The sequence below is a fragment of the Tyto alba genome, unplaced genomic scaffold (genome assembly GCF_018691265.1).
Source record: "Tyto alba isolate M040663 unplaced genomic scaffold, T.alba_DEE_v4.0 Super-Scaffold_16, whole genome shotgun sequence".
In the NCBI taxonomy this organism is placed as follows: domain Eukaryota; kingdom Metazoa; phylum Chordata; class Aves; order Strigiformes; family Tytonidae; genus Tyto; species Tyto alba.
The window spans coordinates 9,414,920-9,427,217 of NW_024881278.1; the positions used below are offsets into that span (position 1 = coordinate 9,414,920).

Consider the following 12,298-nt stretch of genomic DNA (forward strand, 5'->3'; position numbering starts at 1 on the left):
GCGGGCACAAAGCCGCGGCCCCTCCCCGTGCCGCGGCCGGGGGCGGCTCTCGCCAGCGCTGCCCGTGGCTGCCCGGTGAGGTGAGGGGCGGGCGGCTGCGGGGGGGGGGGGGGGCTCGGGCGGCGGGAGACCCGTGGGGACGGGACAGGGACGGCCCTTTGAAACCGCCTCCCTTCACACCCCCCTCCCCCCCAAAATGCGCTGCGGGAGCGGGAGGGCTGAGAGGAGCGAGAGCGGCGGAGCAGGCCGGGGCCGGGCTGAGCCCCGGCTGTTGCGGCGTCCTGGGAAGCATCGCCCCCCCCCCGCTCCCCGCCCCGCCGGGACGCAGGTGAGGAGCCGGGCTGCGGCCGGTGCTCCCTTCCTCGCCCCCCCTTCCCCAGCGGAGCCACCTCCTGCGGCGGCCGAGGGGAGGCCGGGTCGGGCCGGGCCCGTCTCCCCGCGGGCAGCTCCCGGGGGATGCGCTCCAGGGTCGCCGCCGCACGCCGGGGCTGGTGCCCCGGTGCTTCAGCGCCAGGCCTCGGTGCGCCTCCCCGGCACCCCCCGGCCAGGCACCCCCCGGGCACCCCCCGGCCAGGCACCCCCCGGCCGCCTCCCCGGGCACCCCCCGGCCAGGCACCCCCCGGGCACCCCCCGGCCAGGCACCCCCCGGGCACCCCCCGGCCAGGCACCCCCCGGGCACCCCCCGGCCAGGCACCCCCCGGGCACCCCCCGGCCGCCTCCCCGGGCACCCCCCGGCCGCGCAATTCCAGCTGGGCCGTCCGGCCAGCCCCCCTCCTGCCCCTTTCCCCCGTGCGTGTAACTAGGTCGGGCAGGCTGGGGAGGAGAAGCTTCGCGTGTGTTTGCGGCGCGGTGCTGACCCAGCTCGGGGCCTGTGGGCAGAGCAGCGGTACGTGCCGGTTTGGCCAGGCTTAACAGGCAGGGCATCTGCACCCCTTTCCTGCCTGGAGTAGGGGTTCCCGGGGCCCAAAAGACGGGGATAAGATGTACGTCTTGCTAGTTCTTAAGTATTTCTTTATGAATATCATGGTAAAAGCTTGTTTTAAATCACATAGGTCTGATTTGGTAGATGTCAAAAAGCAGGCGGTGTACTGCCTTCTGTTAGCTTGATTCCTTTGTCTTCTCATCCTTCCAGCCTACTCAACTCTCATTTGTTTTATTTGCTTATTTCTTAAGGTGTACCTCCTAAGCCCTTTTAAGTAAGGAACGTCTTTATATTCTTTTGCCAGAGAGCTGCATTGATGAGTACTGAGCAAAACTTGATTTCCACCTGGTATTTCTATGTGGGCAAAAGCCCCTGGGGGGTAAGCCGGACTGTGCTTGCAGGAGTGCCCTTTCTCCATTAGAACAGAGCTTGTGAGGAACGGCTGAGGGACCTGTGAAGTGTCTGGAGTTAATTATATTTGCAAAATGTACGTTTGCCCAGGTGTAGGCTCTGAGCCTGATGAGGCAGTGCTTAGAAGGGCTGGTACTACTCTGCAGCAACCCTGTCTTCAAGTCTGCTATGTATGCTCTGACTGAGTAATTCTGTGTTTTGCCAGGATAAAAATACTCCAGTATAGCAGTGGAACCAAGTTGTTACCTTTCCTCAGGCCAGATTTATGTTAAACTTCATTAGTTTTAGATTTATTTAGCTCTAAGAGTATTTAATTGTTAATATCTTACTTGGGACCTGAATATTTAATTAGTGAGCAGGAAGACTATGGTAAATAGAATTGTCTGTTAATCACACAGCTACGCAAGAAAATGGTGCTGTGATTCTGAAGACATTTATGTGGAACAGTCCCCTGTGTTTTACCATATGTAGTCCTAGGATGCATTTAATTTCATTGAGAGGATTTGTGTTCAATCCACTGCCTCATTCTTTGTGTTAATTAAAAACATAAACTAAGTAGTAATTACCAAGAATATCAGCAAAATTGACTCTTATGAAAATGATGATGGAACAAGATTCCTGTATGTTGCTAGCAATGCACTTGCCAAATGGGTTTTGAGGCTGACTTCTTTTCCTCAAGGGATTCCTGTAGGCTTCGGTCTGTTCATATTTGGTAAACTTGTAAATGTTTAGATTTTTTTGTTTGTTTGTTTTTGCTCCTCACCAGGTTTGGAATCAGACAGTACTGTTGGAAATGGGCTTCTAGGGGAAGGTATTCCTCATAGGTCAGACTGTCAAGACTCAGTTGTGCAGTAGCTGTAATGTAGGTTTCCTCTCTAAGGCTTTAAAATGACATCTAGCATAAATATTAGTCTGTGCTGAGAAATTGATCCTGTTAAGTGTCAGGATTTCAAGGTTGCTTGAAAAACTTGTGGTGGCTTGAGAAACTTCTGTGCTGAAGAAGGTGCGGACCCAGGAATGCGTAGTCTCTGCTATTCAGGGCACAGGTGGCCCAACTGTGGTTTGGTTTTGTTTTTCTTTTTTTCAGAAGTTCACATTCTCTTGTGTCAGGGCTATGCCACGCGAGTGGTATGAAGCTGTGCTGGCCAGGGGTCTGCTGGCAGCCCGTGCTCCTGACACGGCTGGATAAGGTATGTTGTGAGGCTCTTGCGGCTGGGTTTGGCGGATTGCTCTGTCACCCTGCTGCACTCCCAGCCAACTTGCCGTCCCTCACTCCAGCTCTGAGGCCTCAGTGGGAGTTGCTGGTCATGGTCTCTGTTCCAGTACCCTGCTCCCTAGCTTGCTGAAGCCTATAGCGTGTGATCAGCTGTGTGAGGGTTTTGGTGCATGGCTAGGTCCAGGGAAGTTGGCTCCTGTTGCTCTAGAGTATGTCCAGTGTAGAAGATGACTAGCCCTTTTACTTAATGCTTGGGGGCATTTTTGTATTGTTGCTAAAGATAGGTGGAACATAGTAGTTACTAAGGCACTGAATAAATAGTATGGTGACTGAATTGTTCACAAGATAGCTACTGCTTTAAAAAAAAAGGCAGAATAGTGCTGTCAATATAGAAGTTAAAAAGCTTCTGTTATCTGCTAGAATAATGTAGCTGTCGCGTTGTAGTGCTAAGTGATGTAATTCATCTCCCATCAGCAGAAGGGAATTGATGGAGTACTATACAAAGTAGATATGATCTCAGTCCTTTTCTTAACACATTATCAAACTTATGTTTGATACCTAACTTATGTTTGATACAGTCACAGCTTATTAGCCCTGTAGGATCACGGAGGGACTCTGGATCAGGACCTGAAAGGGGCTTAACAGAAAAATCATGGTTTTACCTTCCAGGCATCGTGACTCCAAGTACAGAGTGGAGCAATGTACAGAAAACTGGTTCTGTGGTCATGTGTATTGCAGGCTCAGTGGTTGTGCAGGATTTGCCTGTGGCTCTAAATACTTGGCATACCATACAGGTCTCAAAAATAAGAGGCTTGCATACCTCTAATCTGTAATTGGAAATTTATCGAGATGTGTCTCAAAAAATCTCTAAAATGCCTACTCAAGAGTTACTTGGGGAGAATGCTAAGCAGAGTCAAGTGTTGCCAGTTAAACTGTTTTGTTCAAGTCACTTATCATTCAATTGGTAGTGTGTATTGGGAGAGGGGACGGAAGTGTAACTAAATATTTGGCACCCTGTGTTAAATTGAGTTATTGTGTAACAAAACAGAGGTGATGATGTAGTAGGAATTGGATGGGTATAAGGCTCTAATTTCCAATACTTGTCTTAGTTTAGAACACTGAAAAGAAATTATTCCTGATGCAGAAAGTGCTACAGCAAGACACTTAGTGCAATACAGTTATCCTGTACCTTCTTATGGAGCACATTACTGAGAGCTGGAATGGATGTCATGTCCATTTTTAGCATTTATGGTGCTTCTGACCTAGAGTAGGGCTACTTGTGGTCTTTAGTTTTATCTGATATTCTACCACATGCTAGTTACCCAGTCTTAAGGCACGCTGGTTCAGCCTACCATGCTTCTTCAGGAGTATTGAGTATTTGCAGTTGCGAATGCTGAATCAGGCCCAAGAGCTCGGTTTTATCCTTGTAACTTTTTGTTGCCTTTTGTAGTTTTTATGAACCTATGTATGTAAAGCTCATGCTTAACTCTTTAAAATCAATTGAAAATTTTGCGGAATGGCTAATGCCATATTTCTGTCCATCTTGGGGTTTTTTCTCACATAATTCATTGACAATTTACAGAAAGATTTAAATTTACTCTTTGAGAAAAGTGACTAAAATTGATTGTCTTACGATTGCAAGACATATATCCATTGGTTATATCCATTGTTTGCATGTTTAGGAGAAGTTGGGAAATATTTTTTTGTCTTCTGTCAAGTCTAAGTTAGTTTGATTTGCAATTATTTGAAACTGGTCATCTGTCTACTGCAATACTTTGAAAAGAAGTAGGCTGAGAAAGCAGGTGTAGATTTTTAGTGGGTTTTTCTGCCTTGAGATCAGCAGAGAGAAATTACACGTAGAGGAAAAGAAGTTGTGGAGCCGCAGTCACATTCTCTTGGTAGGTTCATTCTGTTTTTTTGGAAGTACTGTTCTAAACAATTAGCTCAGTGGAAAATTACTGAGAATTAATGCTCAGAACTGTTGTTTTTGAAGCTGGTAAGGATTCTACCATCAGTGTGAATATGGCAGAGGAGTAGGGAGATCTTGCTATGGTAGAGTGAAAGTAGCAAAAGTTATTGAAGTCCTACCAGTTCTCTGGCAGGAATAACAGTATTTTGTGATATGTCATTATCAGATATGATTTGGAATTAGGCAACCCCTTTGTGCTGGGTGTTACATGAAAAGACTGTTAATGATGCTGCACCATGGAGGATTCTGATTTGTGAAGACGATGTGTAACAAGAGGGTAGGATGAGATAAAAGTGTGTTTTTCTTCCCAATCTTGGAACAGTTTCTAAGATAGCCTTGTAAATGAAGGTTCTTGGAAGATGTCTTACCTATGATTTGTCTCTGAAGAGTAAAAGCCCTGCTTTGCACATAAGCAGGTGTTGTCTTCCTAAGTTCTGAAGAGTCTGAAAGCACTGAATCATTTTGTGTGGTATTTAAAAACTAAGGGCCAAATCCTTAGCTGTGAGTTACTGCTGCTCCATTACAACCAGTGGAGCACTGCAAATTGACTCTGGTGAGGGATGCTAACAATGGTCTCCCCCAGTCACATGTATACAGGCTTAGAGGCAGAAACAACTTTATTCTGAGGGGCTTTCTTAAAAAAAAAAAAAAAAGCTATTCTTGCTCCTTACTCCTCTAGCTCTAGAATGTGAATGTCATCTGGCCAAATGCCCAGGACTAAGCACAGTGCTCTAAACATGGTCTCACAAGTGGCTTGTAAAGGAAAGGAAAAAAAAAAAACTTTTTGGACTTCTAAATGGTTCTCTTACTTTTTTGCATCCAGAATGATGTCTTTGGCTTCTTCTTTATATTTGCTGAATACAAATCTGTGCCTTCCAGTAATTAACTCCAGGGCTCTTTGACCCTGATTTTGTTGAAACATACTTCCGACATGAAAATAACCCAAAGTCTTACTGGTTTTCCTTTCACGCATGATATATATTACACATGCTGACATTCCCTTTCTTAACTTGCCTGTGGATCAATAGCCCTGTCTTCCTCTTAATTCTTTGCTTAGTCGTTTCTCTGAATGGATGATTCTTTTTGAGCATATGCCAATACGTGCATTTAAATACATTTGAGAGCGAATGTGTGGAAAGCAATGGAAATATTTGCTTGACTGACTTGACTGTGTTCCTCACGGAGCTTACTGGTTCCGATGAAGAGTCAGAGCTGTGGAGCATGTGAGGATGGCAGAAGGCAGGTCTGAACGAGCGATCAGAGCAGCACGTTGAGTCAGTATGTGGAGAAATATTAATCACCATAGAAGAGTACCCTCCCTTATCTTCCTGAACTGCAAATGCCAAATGCTCTGGCACAGGGTGGTTTCTCCCGTGTGCAGCAATGGACAGCAATTGCCAGCTGTTTTTTTCCAGCTCAACCTGGGCCAATGTGGCAAGGTGCTGCCTTTTACTCAAGCTTCATGCTAATTTTGTAAGTGAGCCTTGTGATAACTTTAATTTAGGAATTAAATAAGGCCCAGACTGAGGTCTGGGTATACCTACTGCCAGTTTTGGACCTGCTTGTGTGGGAAATTGCTCACCACTTTTTTGCAAATAAATTAGGTTTTAAAACTGAATTTGTATTCTTTTGTTTGTTTGTTTTCTTACATACAACCACAAAACAAAGCCATAACCTTCACAAAAATAAACATGCATCGTTCTGCCAGCTGGGGCCTTGGCATGCTTTGTGGTGCATAACTTGCAGAGACTGTAACTTCTTAGGAAAACAGTTAGATATTGGCAACTACGAGATGGCAATACTCAGTAAGTTGTCATAATAAGCTATTTTAGCTACAGCTGGGGATTTAAAAAATAATATTTTTTTCACAATGTTCACGGTAGTTAATGCAAGATGAAAAATCGTAATCTGAACACTTTGAATAGCTTGGGAGAAGGAAACCAGGGTTCTTGCAGTATGTTTGCTAAGGGCCATGTGTGTTTGGTTTGACTGTCTGGGAAGCTCTAGGGTGTCCTAGATTATTTAAATTGTGTCTGCCTGTGTGCCGCAGTATAACCCCAACTTCATACGTAGGCTTTACTGGCACCTGCCCAGAGGCAGCTGTTTAAAATTGTGGTTGTTTTGGAAGTTGACAAGAGTTCAGCTTTGGGAGGTGTGAGTAGAAAATGTGAATTTTCAGTCATGTGACTTTTACTGCTAGTAGTTTGAACCTGATTGACTTAAATAGTAGCTGCAGTAAAACTCATATCCTGAAGTGTTTCTCTGAATGCATGTTAGACCTGGGAGTTGCTGCTGAAGTCATAAACTGCTTTTAAATAATTGAAATTGTAGAAAATTATCTTTGAGCCATGAATGAACTTTTTCACCAGTTAAATGTCAGACATGTAGAACTGCTTAGTTAGGTCAATTATGAATGTGTGTCATTTGCTTAGTCTCTCTCCCATGTCCCAGAAATGTGCCATCCATGCCTGCCCTGCCATGTGAGAAATAGGCTGTGGCTCTACTTTAAGGTGGGGTGGAATCCAGGAATGTTTAATACCATAAAAATGGCGAAGAAAAGTTATCACACAGCAGCAATGTTTGAGTCTTACCAACTTGTCACAAGGAGTTACTCAGCCTCAGTTCTAACTTGTATCAGTTGTCTTCATTTTATGTAGTGTATACTTGTTTGCAAACTGCATTGCTTGGAATTTGTGGCTTATTCCATCAGAGAAAAAAAAAAAAAAAGATTCACTATCAAGTGAGCAGCTAGCTTTCCTTTGGTTAATTCAGATTTTCTGTTTAGTGGTTCTGTAAAAATTCTTAATTCGTGTTTGTTGCACTGATAAATGCACAACTCATCTATTTTGGCAGGAATTCCCTACAAAGATATTCTCAGCATTTGCTTTTCAGTATGTCCCTTAAATATTTTAACTTTATTGCAAATTTTTTTTTTTCCTAGAATGTATCATCTGCCAAGATAAATATTTGGTTTGTTATAGTACAGATTTAGTTTTTGATGTCTATATGAAAAACATTATTTCATCCCTTGTTTTTTCGTGAATGACTGGACATATGTTAGCTATCACTTATAGTGTATTTCCCATATGGTTAACAGCAGCTTTGGAAGCCAGAAAAGTGTTTTAGCTCTGTCTTGCATGTCTTGTTCCTTGCTAAAGATAGCACACTAGCATGTGCACACCCTTTTGGCAGACACACCAGGCATCTTCCTTTACTGCTGATAGTCTTCTGTTTGCCATGCCATAGTCTAGACTTGAGAAGCATTGCATTTACTACTCCACGGTGAGCTGGAGGCATTTTTTATTATTTTTAGTATCACAGCCTCAGAGCTATGTCTAAATTCAAGCTTTTTCTTAAGCTTTATTTCAGGCCAAGGAATTCATAATACTGTGTCAGTTCCACTAATGCTCTGTGTGTTGCTTCTAAAATGTTCTGTGTTTTGCTTAGCGTTTAAAGGTCGTTTATATGTGTTAGGAACAGACAGTAGCTGATAGTTATTTCTCAGTAGTTACTAATAATGGCTAGAACATTATTAGGTTTGATGTTGACCATCTAATAATAATGTTCCTTGCACGATTTTAGTTACACCACCAAAGTATGGAATGTAAAAGTCTTGTGCATTGGGATAAGCTGGGTAGTATGTTTAACAGAGGATTGCTGGACAAGACAGTAGTTTGGAAGTAATGAATTGAATAGTCTTAATATCAACACATTGTTTCATACCACCTTTTCCTTCACAAAGGCATGTGTTTATCGGTAAAGTTAAAACTCCTGCTAGGAAGCAATGCATCAGTTGTGATGGCAAGATTCCTTGGGTTTTTATTTTATTGGGCCTCCCAGTTCCCACGTGTGGTTGGGTGTCACGTTCCCTGCACAGTTCTGTCCTTGAAGATGTTTCTGTTTCAGGCAGGGACAGGCTTGTAACACTGGTTTACAAGAGTTTCCTCTGTGTCGAGGTGGATCATGCCCTTTGGGCGCAACAGAATGGGAAGGTGGCCTTTGTTTTGCTACCGGAAATCTTCATTTGGAACATTTTACTGGAATCTGGTTCATTAAAAGGACAACATATTTAAGTAGATCATAGGTTCAGCTCATGCTCAGTAAGCCTTCTATTCATCCAGGTGTTTATATATGTATAATTTTAGCTATGAAAGCTCCATCAGTTTTTCTCTGTTCGTGCTTTATCTAATTGACGCGCTTTGTTAGATGAACGCTAGTGCAGTGTAGGCCAACAGATTGTGTTTAATTCTTGAAACTGTGGTGAAGGTCCTGACAAAATGTCAAGCCTAGCAACTTACAGGTTGTATACACTGTCCCTGACGTCTGTAAAGGCCTATTTAGTCTGAATGTACAATCTCCAAAGACAGACAGGTCGTGCAAAGTTTTGGCAGAGTTCATTATGTATGATGCCTGTAGGGTGATTCTTTCGGCATTTTATGGAATCCAGTGCTTTTATTCATCCATTGTCTGATGGCTAGCACAGGAATGTAGTTGTCAGTTGAAAGCTTTTTGTCTCAAGCTTGCCAGTTTTTAATTGAAGGCAATACGGTTATGTGCTTGGCTACTTAAACCCATTTCTAGGCTAGCATATATTCCCTGCCTTTCAAACAGTCATTAACCCCAGCAAGGCCTTAGCCCTTCCTCTTTCAGATTCAGTTCAGTAAAGTACCTGCACTGGAGTCAGTGCCACTCTGGTGCGTTGACTCCTTGAATCTGTGTTGTGAATGTGTAGGCTAATTCTGAATTGCACTTAAGATGATAGTCATTTAAATGCCAGACCTCCCAAAGGTACACGTAAATGTCTTGGATTGTTGGAAAGTGGTGAAGTTAACATTTCCAGGGGCAATCTCTTAAGTTCCAGCCTTGGTCATGAAATGACAAATTAAACTGTTACTGTTCCAGGCCTGAATATGGCACATTGGTGTCAGCTGTAATTTGTATGTAGGTGTGAAATGTGTGAGTGCAAGGATAGGTATGTTTCTGTGTGAATTTATGCATTTGAGGAGATTGGGAGAGAGGTGCTTTTTTTTTTTGTGGTAAGCTGCTAAAAAGCATGGCAGCTGTTTGAAGGTGCTCGTGGGCTTGGAATGCATCAAGAGATTAATGAGCAAAAGTTGTCAAAAGTTCACTGAACGTGCAGGCTTGAAACAAGTAGCTATTGCTGCTGAATTCTGCAGTGCTGGCAGCGCAGGGTGGTTGGTGTGTGTGCTGTACAAAGAAGCAGTGGTGCAAAGCTTAGACTAACATGTCACTGGCAGGATGGGCAAAGCGTGGAAGGAGAAATGGAATTGCAGAATGAAAAGCGAGTTAGATGTTTTGAAATCTGGATTACAATCTGCGTCTCTTTCCACAGTGCACTGCCAAACAAAAGGTTCCCTGGACAAGAGAGGGATCACTGCAGTTATATTCTGAAGAATGTAACTTTTACCTGAAGGGGAGAAGGGGTAAAAAATTGGTTCTAGCCCTTCAAGCTAAGAATAAATGTGGGAAATATGAGGTGAATGCAGTCAGACCGGCAGCTGACAGCAGCTGCTTCTGTTACACTTTGGGCTGTAAAGGCAAGCAAAAGAGCTTTGCTCCTGCTTGAACCCTAGCGTGGCATTAGGAAGCCCTGCTGATTGCAACAAGGCGGGGATGGATCAGCAGTCCCTGTAGGCTTATGTAGGCCTAGTTGTCAAGGGGTGCTCAGCATCAAATGCCAGCTAATTACTGGGGGGGGCGGCGCGGGGCAAAGGGGGTTGTTGCCCTCAGCAGGGTCTTTCTGGGCAGCTCCAGTTGTCTTGTGTGCAGGCTTTGGGGGAAATAACAGAATACGGGTGATGTCTGTCTTTAGGAGGAAGCTGATAGCAGCTCCTTGCTGTCGTTGTTCCTGTTCACCTTCTCCTGTAGGGAGGGGTTGAGGTAGGACTTTGCAAGTAGGAGGAGACACAGGACAGTGATCCTGCCCACGTGAGATTATGGTCATGAACTGTGAAAGGAGGATGTTTATTTTATCCGTGACTTGCCTTCTGGTGCTATGGTTTTGGAAGGAAGGTAGAACAGGAAAGCGATAATGAGTTTTAGGGGTGGATTGAGTTCCCCTATCTCAGTCACACTGAGTCACACTACTCACTCAAGAGATTTGTGACTCCCCAGAGACATCAGTTTGTGTTTGTGTTTGTGCAGGGGTTACATCATAGCTGAGGTACAGAAGAATAGAGAGACATGAACTTGTTGGTGTTTATTTTAAAAGTGGTTGATAGACTTTGAAGGGATTTTTTTCATGTTGCTGAATTTATACAAAGAAACTGTATAAAAATAACTGACACCAGATGTAGAAGCAATATAATAATGCAATGTTAAGTCTTGAACCTGATATATGACCACAAGAACTATTTATGCCCATTGCCAGCTTTCTCTTTATTATCTGCACAGAGAGAATGATAGAATTTAGCTGTTTAAACAATTTTTCATTTGTAAAAGGAGCAAGTAAACCTGTATCTCAGTACACTTAGTCCCAGCTCCTCATACGCAATGATTGTCAGTGCTTGTTGTGAGCAGTCATGGGAATCTTCTGGTACCGGTGTGTCAGCAAGGATTAAACTTTGAAAATATCTTGTCATCTCACTGCTGCCTCACTTTCTGATTTGATCACATTTGAGTCAGATCTGAAAGAAAAAAAAGTGACACTAACAAACTCTTTATCTGACCTATGTACATAACATAACCCCCTGATACAGTAAATGTGTGGACTCACCAGTGTGGTTTACTTCAGAATGGTTTGCTGTTGTCAGTTCTTTGACCCAGTTTCACCGTTGCAACAAATGAGGCTTATTTTCTTCTAAAACACTTATTTTGAAACACTTTGTCCCAGGAGAGACGAGAGGGAAAACAAATTGTTTACACAAGCAAACTAATAGTGGAAAATTAAACACCCACACTACTTCTTCAGGAGTTCCCCTGCTAGTAGTTTCTAAGAACTTGTAAATCCAGTGAGGAAAGAGAAACTTTTAGCAGTAATCAAATGGGTCTTGATGTGACTGCTGATGCTGCTGAGAAAGCAAAGTTTGGCAGCGATGGTATTCCCTATACCACTATCAAAAATAGGTTGAACAGAGCAGGGAAAAATGCTTATCTCAAAATATAGGGAGGGGGAGGACCTTTCTTCCTTGTCTGGATGAAGACAGCCTGGGAGAGGCTTAAGCCTTTTTGTTTACTGTAAGAGACAGTTGGTGGCTGTAGCATCAGTACCTCCCTCTTTATACATGGGAGTTTATATGTCCTGGTCTTTTGAGGGACTTGAGGAAAGAAGCAGATGGGTGAGTTTTGGGTTGATGATCTTGGACCATCTTCTCAAATATAAATGTGATGTTGGAAGAAGGAGGAGGGATGAGAAGACCACTTGAACCTGTGTAAAGTGCCAGATCTTGGAGATGTTGTACAATATGAAATACATGTCTTTTCAGGTTCATTATGCAGGTGGCTAGGGAGAAGTGGGTAGAAAAAGAGAAGAGCTTTAGTAGGAAGCAGAAAATAGTGAAAACTGCAAAAAGCAAAGAGAGTCAGGTTGGTAGATGGAAAACTTAAAAGTGCAGGGAAGAAAGGTGTCCAAGACATGGGGTTTCATCCCCAGGGATTCAGCTGCAAGAGTGAGGGCAATCTGGGTGTAGGGGCTGGGCCTGGTCAGGGTAATCAGGGTGAGAGGAGAAAGCTAGTGATGGACGAGCTGATGGAAAAAGGGAGAGCCAGAAAAGCAGCAGTAGCCTTTACACTGCTGATGAATTGCAAGTCAGCAATGGCA

The 12,298-nt window shown here is 43.8% G+C and overlaps 1 protein-coding gene across 2 annotated transcripts in view; it reads left to right on the forward strand.

Moving 5' to 3' along the window:
* The first annotated feature begins 867 nt into the window (after nucleotides 1–867).
* Nucleotides 868–12,298, forward strand: part of RIN2 (Ras and Rab interactor 2) — a 77,608-nt gene continuing 66,177 nt past the window's right edge. The window contains exon 1 of one of the 2 annotated variants that reach the window (XM_032989399.2): nucleotides 868–886. The gene's annotated coding sequence lies outside the window, so the exon portion shown is untranslated. Of the gene's footprint in view, nucleotides 887–2,485; nucleotides 2,524–12,298 lie in introns of those variants that run through there. The other variant, XM_032989397.2, reaches the window with a different exon arrangement.